Here is a 13,308-nt window from a genome sequence, read left to right as displayed (position 1 = left end):
GCTGAGCCCCCGCGCAAGGGCTGGCGCCACTTGAAGACGCGCCATGGAGCGCTTGAGATGGCAAGGGCCGTTCTTCAACCGACTTCTGGGGAGCGTGGGACTTGTGACAACTCCATTCCTAAAGGATGCTGCTGCTGCAAACGGCTCCAGATAAAGGGGGATTGGGAAGATTTGAAAGCTCCAGCCTTGGAGAACATGACAGCAATTTAAAAGAGATGAAGGGGCCGCAGAGGAGGAGGAGGAGGAGGCGCTTGGGGAGGGACACAGCGCCTAGGTGTTTATATGCTAATTCCGGGAGCCTCTCAGCCCAAAGAGGGAGCAGAAGGCCCTTCGCTAAATGCGGAGAGAGATGTGGGGAGCATATCAGACGCAAGGGGGGGGGCAGGGAGAGAGGCTTGGCTGCTGGCAGATAACTCAATGGAAGAATCAACTCAGCATGCCGCAACAGTGGGGGGAAAGGTAAATTCCGTGGCGGAGATTAGAGGGGGGGCACGGAATCGAAAATAAAGCTGCCTGCCAGCCTTTTCAGGCCTTTTATACAGACCTAGGGAGCAGCCACATTTGGAATCCCCAAACAGGTTCCGGTGGCTGCAGAGCGCAAAGGGATTCCGCAGAGCTAAAAGGGGGGGGGGGGTCTCAGGAAAGAGCCATCAAAACCACGGAGGGGGTGGAGGAACTCCCTTGTGATGGAAGGGTGTCATGATTTGGGGAGGGGGGTATTTAGAAAATAAAACAGAAGGGTGGGAGAAACCATACAGGCATGGAGAAAGGGGATAGAGACATATTCTTCTCCCTCCTAAGGCCAGAAGGCGGGGGCGACCCAATTAAGCGGGCAGGCGATTCAGAATAATAATAAGCTATTTTTTTGATATCCAGCCCATCTGCCTGGGTTGCCCAGTGAGAAGGCGAAGGCCAGAGGTAGCCTGGAAGGGAAGAATCTCTCAGGCTGCCCCACAGCCTGCCATAAGAGGGGTCTGAGTCCAGGCGGGCAACCGGTCGGACACCACACCCAGCCTGCAGGTGGCAAGGAGCACACCAGCCAGCAGACGGGTGAGAGATGGGCAGAGATGAGCAATTCTGTTCCCTGCAGAAATCTGAGCAATGAGGAAATGTCTCGCAGACCATTTCCAAGGCCAGCATATGCCTGCGCCATGCGGAGAGAGGGAGTTCTCCAGGACGCGAAGGGCATGAGGCTGCGTGGGAAACCTCGAAGGGGGGGGGGGTCTGGTGCCCTGCAAAGCCCAGAACTTGCAAAATCTGCAAGTGGGGAAAGTCCTCCAAGCCTCATCAAAAGCCAGAGGAGCAGAGCTCCCGTTGTTTGGCCACTTGAGGCACCTTTGGCTTATTTACCCAGAAATTGCAAAAACCCCAGAGCGGCGTACAAAAGGGGGAGGCCGTTCCGCCAAGACCCACGTTAACTTCCTGCGCTCCCTCCTGCAGCAACGGTGAAATTGTTCTGCTCTTAAGTGGTTCTCACAATGGAGAGCCTGCAGAAGGAAGGAAGGAAAAGAGAAAGCATCTCCAGAAGCTGCTGCAAGCAAGTCCTTCCGGAGGGGAAAATAAAATTAAAAGGCGCAGCATTTCTCCATCCCGCTCGTGCCTCCTGGGCCCTGGGCAGTCTGGCCGGGGGTGGGCAGGGAGGGGGAGGGAGGGAGTCTCCACAAGAGGCTTCCACAAGCATCTTCTGCCGCCTGCGGGGCTGTGCAAAACAGCCTGCACTGCAATCGGGGAAATGGCTCCACAGCCGCCACCCCCCCCCCCAGCTCAGATGTCTGCTAAAATTGCAAAAATGCTCTTCGCTTTAAGATCGGGGGGGGGGGGGGAATGCCAGAGCGAAAGATTTGATATAAAAGCATGAACTGAACATGATCTCCAACTCAGGAATATGCCGGCTGACGTACGGGGAGGGGGGGCCCCTCAGCAGCCATCAAAATCCACATGCGTCCCATCAGCGTTGCACTGCAAATTGAGAGGAGTTTGGGGGGGGGGGCATCTTCTCCATCTCTGCTCCCTTTTCCTCCCTGCTCTGCCCAGGAATCAGCAAATGTATTAATCTGAGCAGCAGCGAGATGAGAGATGCAGTTTAAAAGACTGCAGCACTTGGCTGCCACCGCTCCTCTCCCTGGGGTCTCAAAATAACTCCGCCACAAATCAGTTTTCCTAAACCCTCCCAGCCTCGCTGCCAGGAATACGACAATAAAGGCAAGACAGCGGGACTTATGTAACCAGGAAGGCCCAAGATCTATGGGCAGGGAGGGGGCAGGCTGAATCCCAGCCCCCTCTCACGGGGAGGGGGGCAAGTCCTGGCCACAGCACTGGGGCTGCCCCAAGCGGGGGTCCTGTGCCCTCGCTGCCACCCCAGAGGAGGACACAAGCATGCTGGGATTTCATGGTCCCCTTCCGGCACACCTTCCAGCGCTGGGCTGCCTTGGAGAGCCATGGGCAAGGGCCAACCGACTTTGCCTCGAATGCCTCTGCAGCCATATTCAATACTGGGGGGGGGGGGCGGGCGCCCTGGGGAGCCCCCAGGCAGGAGGGGAGCAACTGCGCAGGAAGAGGCCAGGGCAGGTCCAGCTGGCCAGAGGGAAGGAGGTTTGGGGGTCATCAGCTTCTCAGGCAAAGGGCACACTCTGCACAGAAAGAGGCCAGTTGTTTTGGGAGGGGGTTAGAGGAAATTCCTGGTGGGCCCCCGGCTCCTCCTGTCCCCCCCCCCAACCATCCTGCTTACAGATGGACAACACACAGGCACCTTTCCTGGGCAAATTCTTTAGCAGCGATTCCCACACTGCAGGGAGACAAGATGCCTCTTGGGCTCCCTATAAATCCTTTGATTCTGGGGGGCTCAGGGCGGTCACACCCCAAGCCCAGTTCTCTCTGGGCCAGCTCAAAGCATGGTGGCGCCTGAAACTGGGAAAACCAAACAGCCTCTGCCCCAAACTAGGTCAGCTGACCCTCTGCCAGCCTTTCCTGGTGCCCCGACCTCGGGACTTTTAGCCACAGAGGCTGATTAGGTGCCCGTCGTGGGAATCCCACAGGCAAGATTCTCACGCTCTCTTCTAAGGTTCTTGTAGGAAGAGAGGAGGGGGCTCTGGACGACCCCCTTTCCCAGGCATCCCCATGGAAAACTGGGGGAAGTTTAGGTCTGCCAGCAAACCACTGGCGTACTGAGCCTGTCCAGAGCGTGGGATCCAGGCCGTTTTCTGCCCCCCTCCCCGCATCTGCTGGCACTGCCGCCTGGCAGATCCCTGGCACCGGCAACCCCCCAGGCAGAAATTCGCATGCAGCCCATGCCCAGACTGGCGGGACAGAAAGGAGCGTGCGGCCTGACAAGCCAGCAGGCTTTCCTTCCCCCAGACTCCGGAGAAGCCCCATCAACCGCTTTGCATCGACTTCCTTTCAGAGTAATATTTTTTTTGGTGGGGGGTGCCTGCTTCAGAGAAAGGCCAGGTGCCAAACAATGACAGCCATGGGGGGGGGGGGGTGGAAAATACATTGCTGCACCGTAACCTTCAGATGCTGGAGCCGCTGTTGGTGGTCAGTTGCAAAAAAACCAACAACCCATCTTTACGAACGGCCTTCAGGAGGACTCCCAAGCGGAAATAAATATGGACAGTAACGTTTGCCAGCTGTCCCTCCCCAAAGGGTCAGGGCAAGGTGTGGGGCAGGCGGCGAGAGCAGGAGAGGCAGGGGGCAGCTGAGCCGGAGGGGAAGGAGGCAGAGCTCCCCTCCCCCCCCCCCCGAGATGAAGGCTGGCCAGCGACACTGGGGCTGCGCAAGGGCCACTTAGGGGCACAGAGGCCTGGAAGAACCGGACGCTGTGTTATTAGCACCCACAAACCAGCTGCACACAAATTACCATAGATTCCGGCGTATTAGGCAACTGGGCATATTAGACAACCCCCCAAATTGACAGCTGCAATTTGGGGGTTCATCTTATAAGCCCAGTCGCCTAATACACTGGGCAGCTACGCGCCGGGAGAAACCCTGGCAGGCTCCTCACCAGGCAGCTCTCTCCTGGTGCAGAGCGGAGCCCGCCGCTGCCGCTACTTCGGAGCTACCACAGCAGCAGATGGGGGCGGGCTCTGCTCCGCGCCACGCTGCCCATACCCGGGGTACAAGACGACCCCCGACTTTTTTACCTCTTTTTCATGGTTAAAAAGTCGTCTTATAGGCTGGAATCTACGGTATACGTCCCCATAAAAACACCTTCCATTTTTATTGGGTGAAGCCTGCAAATTTTTGAAAATGGAAGCCATTGTTCACACAAGGAGGAGGAGAAGGGGAAGGAGAAGAAGGAAGAAGAAGAAGAAGAAGAAGAAGAAGAAGAAGAAGAAGAAGAAGAAGAAGAAGAAGAAGAAGAAGGAGAGGGAGGAGAAGAAGAAGAAGAAGAAGAGGAAGAAGAAGAAGAAGAAGAAGAAGAAGAAGAAGAAGAAGAAGAAGAAGAAGAAGAAGAAGAAGAAGAAGAAGAAGATTCCACCCAGAAACTCTTTCGCTCCCTCAGCCCAGTTGGGTATAAAGGCCCCCGAGGCAGCTAAATGCAAGAATTGACCTCAACAGCTGGGTGGTGGGCTCTGCCTCCTGCTGGGGACCAGTCCGGCCGTGGGAGACCATGGGAGAGGACTATGCATGTGCTGCCTCTCTCTCTCTCTCTCTCTCTCTCTCTGTCGCTCACCCCCACCCCCAGGAGGACCCCACACAACAGGCAGATCTTGCAGGGGCCCTAGTGGACTCCAGAGATGGGGAGCCCCCCCCAAGCGCCTGACACAGCCAGAAGGGGAGTCTGGGAAGAAGCACAGCCAGGTGGCAAGAGCCCTGCCCAATGGCAGGATACTTGGGAGGGGGCACCCCACGTGACTCCTGGGGAGCTGGCAAGACCCTGCCTCCAAGCTTGGGCTTGTTTGGTGAGCCATTGCGGGGAAAGGGCTTCCACAATGAAGCAGCAGCAGTTCCTGGCAGCCCCACACCAGGACCGGGGGGGCGGCAGAGCAGGGTCAGGCCGCAGGGCCCCCACGGGCTGCGCTCCAGCGCCACGAGAGCCAGCAGAGGGGGCCGGGCGGCGGCAGCAGCCAGCCCTCCGAGATGACGCGAAGCGGCAACGTGGCTCAGAGCATCCGGGGCTCATCGACTTTGACAATTGCCAATTAGCTTTAACGAGGAGCCGTAATGTACCAATAAACAGAATATGGTGCGCGAGAAATAAAGCAACGGTAACGCGAGGCCCTGCTGCGCCTGGTGCGCGCGACTTCCAAGACGCCCTGGAAAGGAGCAGGGCTGGCAGAGAGAGGAGGAAACAAAAGCTGCCAGCCCCCCCCCCCCCCCCGGTGCATAGAGCTGGGGCCACCTGCAGCCTCCGTGTGCCCCCTCTGCCTGGGGGAGCTGTCACAGAGAAGCCAGCATCTCCCCAGGTGGAGGCCTTGACTGGGTCAACCTGGCAAAACCTGAGAGTTTGGGGTGGGGGTGCCAAGGTACAAAGGCAGCCTGGTGAGCCTCCCCCACCCCCACCCCAAAGGATCTGGGCCCACAAGGGATTGTTGCAGGAACCCCCCCCCCCAATCATTCAGTTTGTACAAACAGGACACACATGCACTCACACACGACATATGTGACGTTTCTGTTATAAATTCATAGTAAATCAACCGTACATCGGATTTACACCGGTCCGCTTTTATTTTGCTCCATGAAGGAAGGACTATCAAAGGGGGATGTTTTGATACAGGACGGCCATAATCCCTTAAGCGTACCAACACGTACTCAGGAGCCCTACCCAGTTGGCATGACGACCTTGATGGTCCCAGACAGAAGACCATCAAGGACACAGAGGACTTGCATATGGGAGTAGATTCAACACAGACTGGAACAAAGGACAATGATCAGCTCTTCCCTCTGGGGGCAGGAAACTGCAAACTCCCCTCTGTCACCTGGAAAGTACTCATGGGGAGGGGGAAAGGGGGAACCAGCCAGGTGACAGGACACTCAGGTTACCTCCATAACTCCTCCCTCAACCCCTCCTCTTTGTGATGTGTCAATGATGTAATCATGATGTAGTTGTGATGCAGTTCTAGGGATGTAGTTTGGGGAATTGGCAACTAATAAAAGTTGGGGTCTTCTTTTGTTTGGGGCTTCCATTTTGTTCTACCTGGGGGCAGGTGGGAGTCCTGTGGCGACAGTCTTCAATAAAGGCCAAGCCGACTGGCTGCTCTTTTGCTCTGCTATTCCTGGCTGGTCTCCTTGTTTTTTTGTCCAACAGAGCCCTCAGATTTCTCCGTTAACAGGATGGGTGCAGGGAGCGCCTCTGCTCAGAGGAAGTGCAACTCCCAAGGTTGCCAGGTTTGTCATAAACATCTGGCTCAGCCTTTCCTAGACATCTCCTCACCCGTCGCTGGTCAAGTGAAGGAGCCGCTTCCCCGTCCCCACGCTTGAGGAGGCAGCCGGCCGAAAGAGCAGCATCAATATTGCCGGCAAGCAGGTGGATGAGTGGGCAGAGGGAGCCCAGGAAAGGCAGGGCGGGCGCTGCTGCTGCCACCTCCTCCTCCTCCTGCTGCGGAGACTGACTTCACCTGGCTGCACAGCCAGAGCCTCTCATTACCAAGGCCATTATTTCAGAGCAGCAGGCTGTGAAAGGGAGAGGGGAAGCTCCCCCCAGCCCTCTGCCCCACAGGAACTTCTCTCCTTGAGTCTCCGTCTTCTCTCTCTCGCATGCACACAGGGAGAGAGAAATTGGGGGCACCCCACAGCTACAACAGGGAGCATCTTGGCTGGGAGTCCAGGTCCTCCCACCTGGCCTGGGAGGGCGGAGCCTGGACTGACTCCAGCTGCAAAAGCTGAAGCTGCTGAACAGACTCTTGGGCTGGGGGGGGGGGGGCTTGTTGTCTGGAATAGGGGGGTTGCTGTCAGGTTTCTGTATCCTTATTTTAGATCTTCTTGTGATTTACATAGAAATTGTTTGGTATTTTAAAATGCTTTAGCTATTCTTTATGGCCCCATTTTGTCACGTTGTAGCTATGTATTTTTGCAAGCCGCCTTGAGCGTGATTTGAACCGTGAAATGGTGGCAGGCTAAAAGAGTTATGTACAGTGGTGCCATGGTTTTCGAACGTCCCTGCTGACAAACGTTTCAGTTTTCGAACGCCGTGAACCCGGAAGTAAACACTTCGGTTTTCGAACACACCTCAGAAGTCAAACATGAAATGTGGCTTCTGTATTGAGTTTTCTGTTTTGAGTTTTTGGTTTCCAAATGTTTTGGAACTCAAATGGTCTTCAGAAACAGATTACGTTCAAAAACCGAGGTACCACTGTACATTGGTACCTCTGGACACGCACACCTCTGGTTGCGTATCCTTCAGGACGTGAACGCAGCAAACCCGGAACAGGCACCTCCGGTTGCAAATTCCGCATGATCCAACCAGAGCTCCGGAACGGATCCTGAGCACAACTGGAAGTACCACTGTATTTTTACAACAGAGCTGGGGCAACTGCGAGGCTCCTTCTGCTACTGCCCCCCAGATCTCAGCAGCCCCACTGCTGCCGCCCTTGCAGCCGGGCGACTCTTCTCTCAGGAGCAGGAAATAAGCGAAGTCCCGGCCAAGAGTGGCAGGCACCTAACGCAGGGAGAGCTCCACTTGTGCCAAGGTGCCCTGGGCACCCACAGCAACCCGACTGAGCCTCATCATCTTTGGAGATAAGTCTCTGTTCACACTCACACAGAGCCCGGTGCGCACTGGTGCCTGTGTGTTTGCAACCAGACAGACCCGCTGTTCCAAAATGCCCACGGCAAACCGAAGAGCCCCCCGGGGGTGGGCAGATGAGGAGAGAGGTCCCGTGCCCCACTTGCAACCGCAGCCCAGGACACAGAAGGTGTGGCTCTGGCACTCTGTGTATGGACAGTCGCACTGCGCTGGGTCTGCGTGCCCCCCCCAGCCTTTCTACAACTAAGCGCAGCTGAGGCCGCTCACAGTGAAACCAAGAGAACAAAAACCATCAGGCCAGGCAAACACCTTCCAGTTGTGCAAAGACTGGAGCACCGAAGGACCAGGCACAGGGACACGCTCCGAAGGCAGCTGCCTCTCTTGGATCAATGCAGCACATGGCCACCCTAAAGCCAGCCAGGCCAGCGCCTCTGGAAGCTGCCCGGAAAACACCACACCAGAGCATGGCGAGCGAGGAGGCCTGGCAAGCTGCCCCACAAATGCCTGCTGTCACCTCTCCCTCAGCTGGGGGGCAGGAGAGCTCAGCCCAGCACCAGCCACGCCTCGGGCAGCATCTGGGGCAGGACAGATCCAGTCTGCAGGGACCTGCTGAAACGGGGAAGCCAGACTGCACAGGGAGCAGCAGCCGTGCCTTGCTCCTGCATTGCGGGGGTCAGACTAGATGGCCCTCAGGGGTCCCTTCCCACTCTACAATTGTACTCTGCTGGCACTTCAGACCCTAGAGGAGCCCCGATCCCCTGCCTGGGCCAAGCAGCAGGGCTGGCTCGAACCTCCTTCCACGGAGAGCCCGGCTGGCTTGAATTACGGCTTCACCCGTCGCTTCGCAGATAAGTTACAGACCCAGGAAAGATATATGTGTGCAGAGATACATCAGCTTCTCAGATGAATGCTGCAACGACGGCAGGGCAACAGTGAAGCCCCTTGGCCAGCCCAGGAGCTGCTGCATCTCCTGGAGCCCTTTTGGGAGGAGGAGGAGGAGGACAAGGCCTCTGTCTCCTCACACCAAACTGGGACCCGCACAAGCAAAACCAGATGCAAACAGACCCATAGAGGCTGCACACAGGGAAATCTCCCAGCAGAGGCAGGGAAGAGAGTCTTTCCAAGGACAAAGGAGATAAGGAAGCTCTTAAAGGAGCGTCTCCACCCCCATCGTCCATCCCGGGCACGGAGGTCCAGCTCCAAGGGCCTTCTGGCGGTTCCCTCCCTGCGAGAAGCCAAATTACAGGGAACCAGGCAGAGAGCCTTCTAGGTAGTGGCACCTGCCCTGTGGAACGCTCTCCCACCAGATGTCAAAGAGAAAAACAACTGCCAGACTTTTAGAAGACATCTGAAGGCAGCCCTGTTTAGGGAAGTTTTTAATGTTTGATGCATTATGGTATTTTAATATTTTGTTGGAAGCCGCCCTTAGTGGCTGGGGAAGCCCAGCTAGATGGGTGGGGTATAAATAATAAATTATTCTTCTTATTATGCAGAGGCCAGATGGCCATCGCTCAAAATGCTTAAGCTGCAATCCCTGCTAGAGGACCTCTGGGGTCCCTTCCAACTCTGCCATTCTACGATTCTCTAGGCAGCTGCAGCAGCTCCTGAGGCTTCCCTGCAAGGTGGGCTCACCTGTGGCCAGCAATGGGGCAGGAAGGGGCAGAGAGTGGCACTCTGGCCTCGGGGAGCTCCAGGCCGCGATGGTGTTGCCACTGCCGGCACACAGACACCCCCGGTCAGGCAGAGATTCTCCCCATCCCTCTGGCTGGCCTCCCCCAATCAATGCGGCCCCAGAAGCTCCCACAGGACCGTTTAATAGCACAAAAACCCCACAAATCCACACATTACTTTCTGTGATGAAATGATTGTAGTGATTCATCAATTGGCCAATTACCAGCGACTGCTGTCCAGACAAAAATCGTCTTCAGGCATAGCAGCACAGAAGCCACACGGGCTCCTCGCATGGCCACCTGGGAGACCTGCAAAGGGGGGCAGCTTGCAGGTGTCCGAGAAGAGGCACCTGGTTGGCCACCGAACCAGGTGGGTCCCTTCGGCCGGATCCAGCCTCTGGCTCTTCTCCTGCTCCTCCTTGGGCAGCATCCTGGCCTTCTTCTTGCCCTCTCCAAACTGCTCCTGCTATTCCTGCCAACTGGCGCTCCGCCAGGTAGACGCTGCGGCTGCTTCTATTTGGGGTGCGTGTGGGCTGCAAAGAGGGTGCACGGAGGGAGGGAGACTCTCACCTCAAGCACCCGGGAAATGAGGAGGAGGAGAGTCTGTCAGGGAGAAAGGAGGACCCACGTGGCCAGCAGGAATCCCCACGGAGGCCAAAGGAAGGCGTCAGGGGCCGCTCAGCCAGCTCTGGGCACGGCAGAGTCGCCCAGCCCAGCAGGCAGCATCGCCCTCCAGCAGCCCCTCCTTCTCCCAGCCACCCCATTCCTCCTCCTCCGGGGCAACCCTGAGTCTCCAGCACCATCGCTGCCTCCGCTTCCCCTCCGGCTCTGGGCAACAACCGCGGCTGGGGATTCACAGGGCCCTGGAAACAGGCCCCTAAGAGCAGAAATTCACGACATTCTCCTCCATCCCATCCTCTTTTGAAGCCCTCCTGTGCTTTCAGATGCCTGCTAAATGCAGGAAAGAGTCGCTTGGCAACTCTCGGCTGGGGAGGGAGCAACTGCACCCCCTGGAGCACATCTGAGCCAAGTCCAGCCCCCGGTCCCTCCTGCTGGAAGCTGGTTCTGCTGTTCCCCAGGGGGAGGCCCTGCTGCAGTCAGCCGCATCCATACCCTGAGAATGTGAGATCAGGCTCCTGGATGAGGCCCACGGCCATAGAGCCCAGCGTCCAAGCAGGTGCCGACAAGGGAAACCCACAAACAGGATTTGAGCCCCAGAGCCCTCTCCCCTCTTGGGGTGTCCAGCGACTGGGATTCGGAGCCACCCCATGAGTCTGTCTAACCCTCCTTTAAACCATCCAAGTTGGATGGCCTCCAGTGGGAGGGAGTTCCGCAGATTAACCACGTGCTTCGTGAAGAAGGCCTCTCTTTCATCAGTCCCCATAGACTTCTGCCGCCTCTCCCATAGGCACCTCACCAGACCCTCTCCTCTTCCTGCGGGGCGGGGGCCGCCAGACCCCACGCTCCCACTCCGGGGGGGGGGGGGGAGGCACCACCCAAAGCCCCTGACGGAGAAGCAGCCCCACTCCCTGTTCCCTTCTGACGTGGCCCAGAGGAGGAGGGAGACACCCCTTTTCAGCCCAGCCAGGCTAGCATCGCCCTTCCCCCAACTCCATGCACCGGCTGCCATTCTCAGGCGGCACAAATATAGCTGCAGCGGTGAGTGGCAATTTAAAATGCAAATGCTAACGAGGGAGCAGGGAACAAGACGCGTTCTGGTTGCAAAGGGGCTGCACCTCCGGCAAGGGGAGCCCACAGGCACCCTGCTCCAATTTAGGAATTACAAGGAGGGGGGAGAGGGTCAAACTGCCTCCAGGAAGAAAAAAGCCAGAAGAGGGGGGGGGGGGAGTGCCATCTTCACTCCTCATCCCCCCCCACCACCTGCCCAGACTAACTGGCACGCTACCTGCTCGTTACATGCTAATTAACATGCACAGCTTGATTAGGAAGCCTCAAGTGGAGGGAGGCAGAGAAGGAATTGCAGGGCGCTGGCGGTGCTGGGGCTGGTTTCTCCTGAGGCGGATGGATAGGATCAGGGAAGCGCAGAATCGTTGGAAGGGGCACCCGTGTGCCATCTAGTCGGACCCTCTTGCAAGGCAGGGATCATGGCCAAAGCTTCTCTGACACCCAACCTCTTCTGAGAGCCCCCCCCCCCCAGCTCTTGTGGGAGTCAGTTCCACTGTCAGACGGCTCTCCCTGTCAGAAAGTCCTTCCTGATGTTGAGTGGGAATCTCCCAAGTCGAGACGGCTGTGGGCATCTTTGCTAAAGTGGCATGTTCGGTTTGTGATTCTTCCCTAAGCGCACCTGATCTCTGTCTCCCTAGGCTGGGGGCATTTGAGGGCCAGGGAGGGGGGCTCCCTCCTGCAGGCCCAGCTGAACTCGAGAAAAAGGCACAAAAACACAAAAAAGGTCAAAGGGAAGGAACTCCCCCAAGAGTCTTTCTCCCATGTAGGAGAGCATTCTCAAAAAATGCCCCCATATTCCCCATCCCATCTGCCAGAGGGTGCTTTGCAATTCTACGATTCACTGCAGGGTTTCTAACGGAGGTTGGGTGGCCATCTGTCAGGAAATTCTTTAGCTGTGACTCCTGCATTGCGGGGGGCTGGGCTGGATGGCCTCGGGGGACCCCTTCCACCTCTAGATGATTCCTTGGAGTCAGATGGGTGCTACCCACAGAGCCTCGGTCCAGTATGCCTGAAGGAGTGTCTCCACCCCCATCGTTCTGCCCGGACACTGAGGTCCAGCTCCGAGGGCCTTCTGGCGGTTCCCTCGCTGAGAGAAGCCAAGTTCCAGGGAACCAGGCAGAGGGCCTTCTCGGTGGTGGCACCCGCCCTGTGGAACGCCCTCCCACCAGATGTCAAAGAGAACAACAACTACCAGACTTTTAGAAGACATCTGAAGGCAGCCCTGTTTAGGAAAGCTTTTAATGTTTGATGTATTATGGTATTTTAATATTTTGTTGGAAGCCACCCAGAGTGGCTGGGGAAGCCCATCCAGATGGGCGGGGTATAAATAATATATTATTCTTATTATTCTTATTATTCTTATTATTCTTATTATTCTTATTATTCTTATTATTCTTATTATTCTTATTATTCTTATTATGAAGGACAGGCCCTGCAGCAGGGGCACTCTGGAGGTTTCCAAAGGCCAGGCCAGCGTGGAGACCAGCTAGCCCCTTGCCCAGTGGAGCCATGCCCTGGGCTCCCGCAGCTCAGACAAAATTTCCTCTGAGGGCTGCTGCCAGGCTCAGCGGCTGCCCAGAGCCCCCGGGAGGAAGGGAGAGCAGACTGGCCGCCCAGCTGCCCACGCCGTGCCCCTGCCCACCCCTCCCAGCCACCGCCAAGGTGCAGAGGGGAGCACCTGGGAAGCCGGCGCCAAGGTGAAGGCAGCCCCGCGCCAGAGTCGGTTCCTATAGCAACAGAACTTAAAATACAAGTCCCGGCAAGGCCTGCTCACCCCGGCGCTGCCTTCTCCCGGGGGCTCGGTGCATCCCCCTTAATCATTCCTCCGCGTCCAAAATTAGCTCCGCGGTGCAAAAGGCGACAACTGCAACCCCTCGGCCCCCACACCGCCTGCTGCATGACACAGAGCTGGGGGGGGGGGGAGAAAGGGAAGGGAAATATTTAGCAGCAGCAGCGGTGGCGGCAGCGGCTGCTCCCCGCCTCCCCAAACAGCAACACAGCCAGCAGAAACTCCATTAACCTTGGGGAGGGACAGATTCAGGTAATGCGTTCGCCATGGGCGGCGGGGGGGGGGGGAGAGGGACTCCCCTGCTGGGAAAGGATTCTCCTGAGAAGCACGGTGGGGGGCCAGAGGACACAGAGCCAGACTGGCCCCCCAATTGCCAGCAGGGATTGGGGCCAAAGGGAGCAGGGTCCTGCTGAAAGGGGGCTGAGGAAAGAGGCCTGGGAGCCCCCCCTCAAGTCCCCCCCCCTGCCCTGAGCGGGCGA

At 57.2% G+C, this 13,308-nt stretch overlaps 1 protein-coding gene across 1 annotated transcript in view; it reads right to left on the bottom strand.

Annotated features, from left to right (window-relative positions):
- Positions 1–13,308, bottom strand: part of SND1 (staphylococcal nuclease and tudor domain containing 1) — a 232,189-nt gene that overhangs the window by 72,168 nt on the left and 146,713 nt on the right. The gene's annotated exons all lie outside the window — the stretch shown is intronic.

The sequence above is a fragment of the Podarcis muralis genome, chromosome 10 (genome assembly GCF_964188315.1).
Source record: "Podarcis muralis chromosome 10, rPodMur119.hap1.1, whole genome shotgun sequence".
Lineage (NCBI taxonomy): Eukaryota > Metazoa > Chordata > Lepidosauria > Squamata > Lacertidae > Podarcis > Podarcis muralis.
This window is presented reverse-complemented; position numbering and strand designations above follow the sequence as displayed.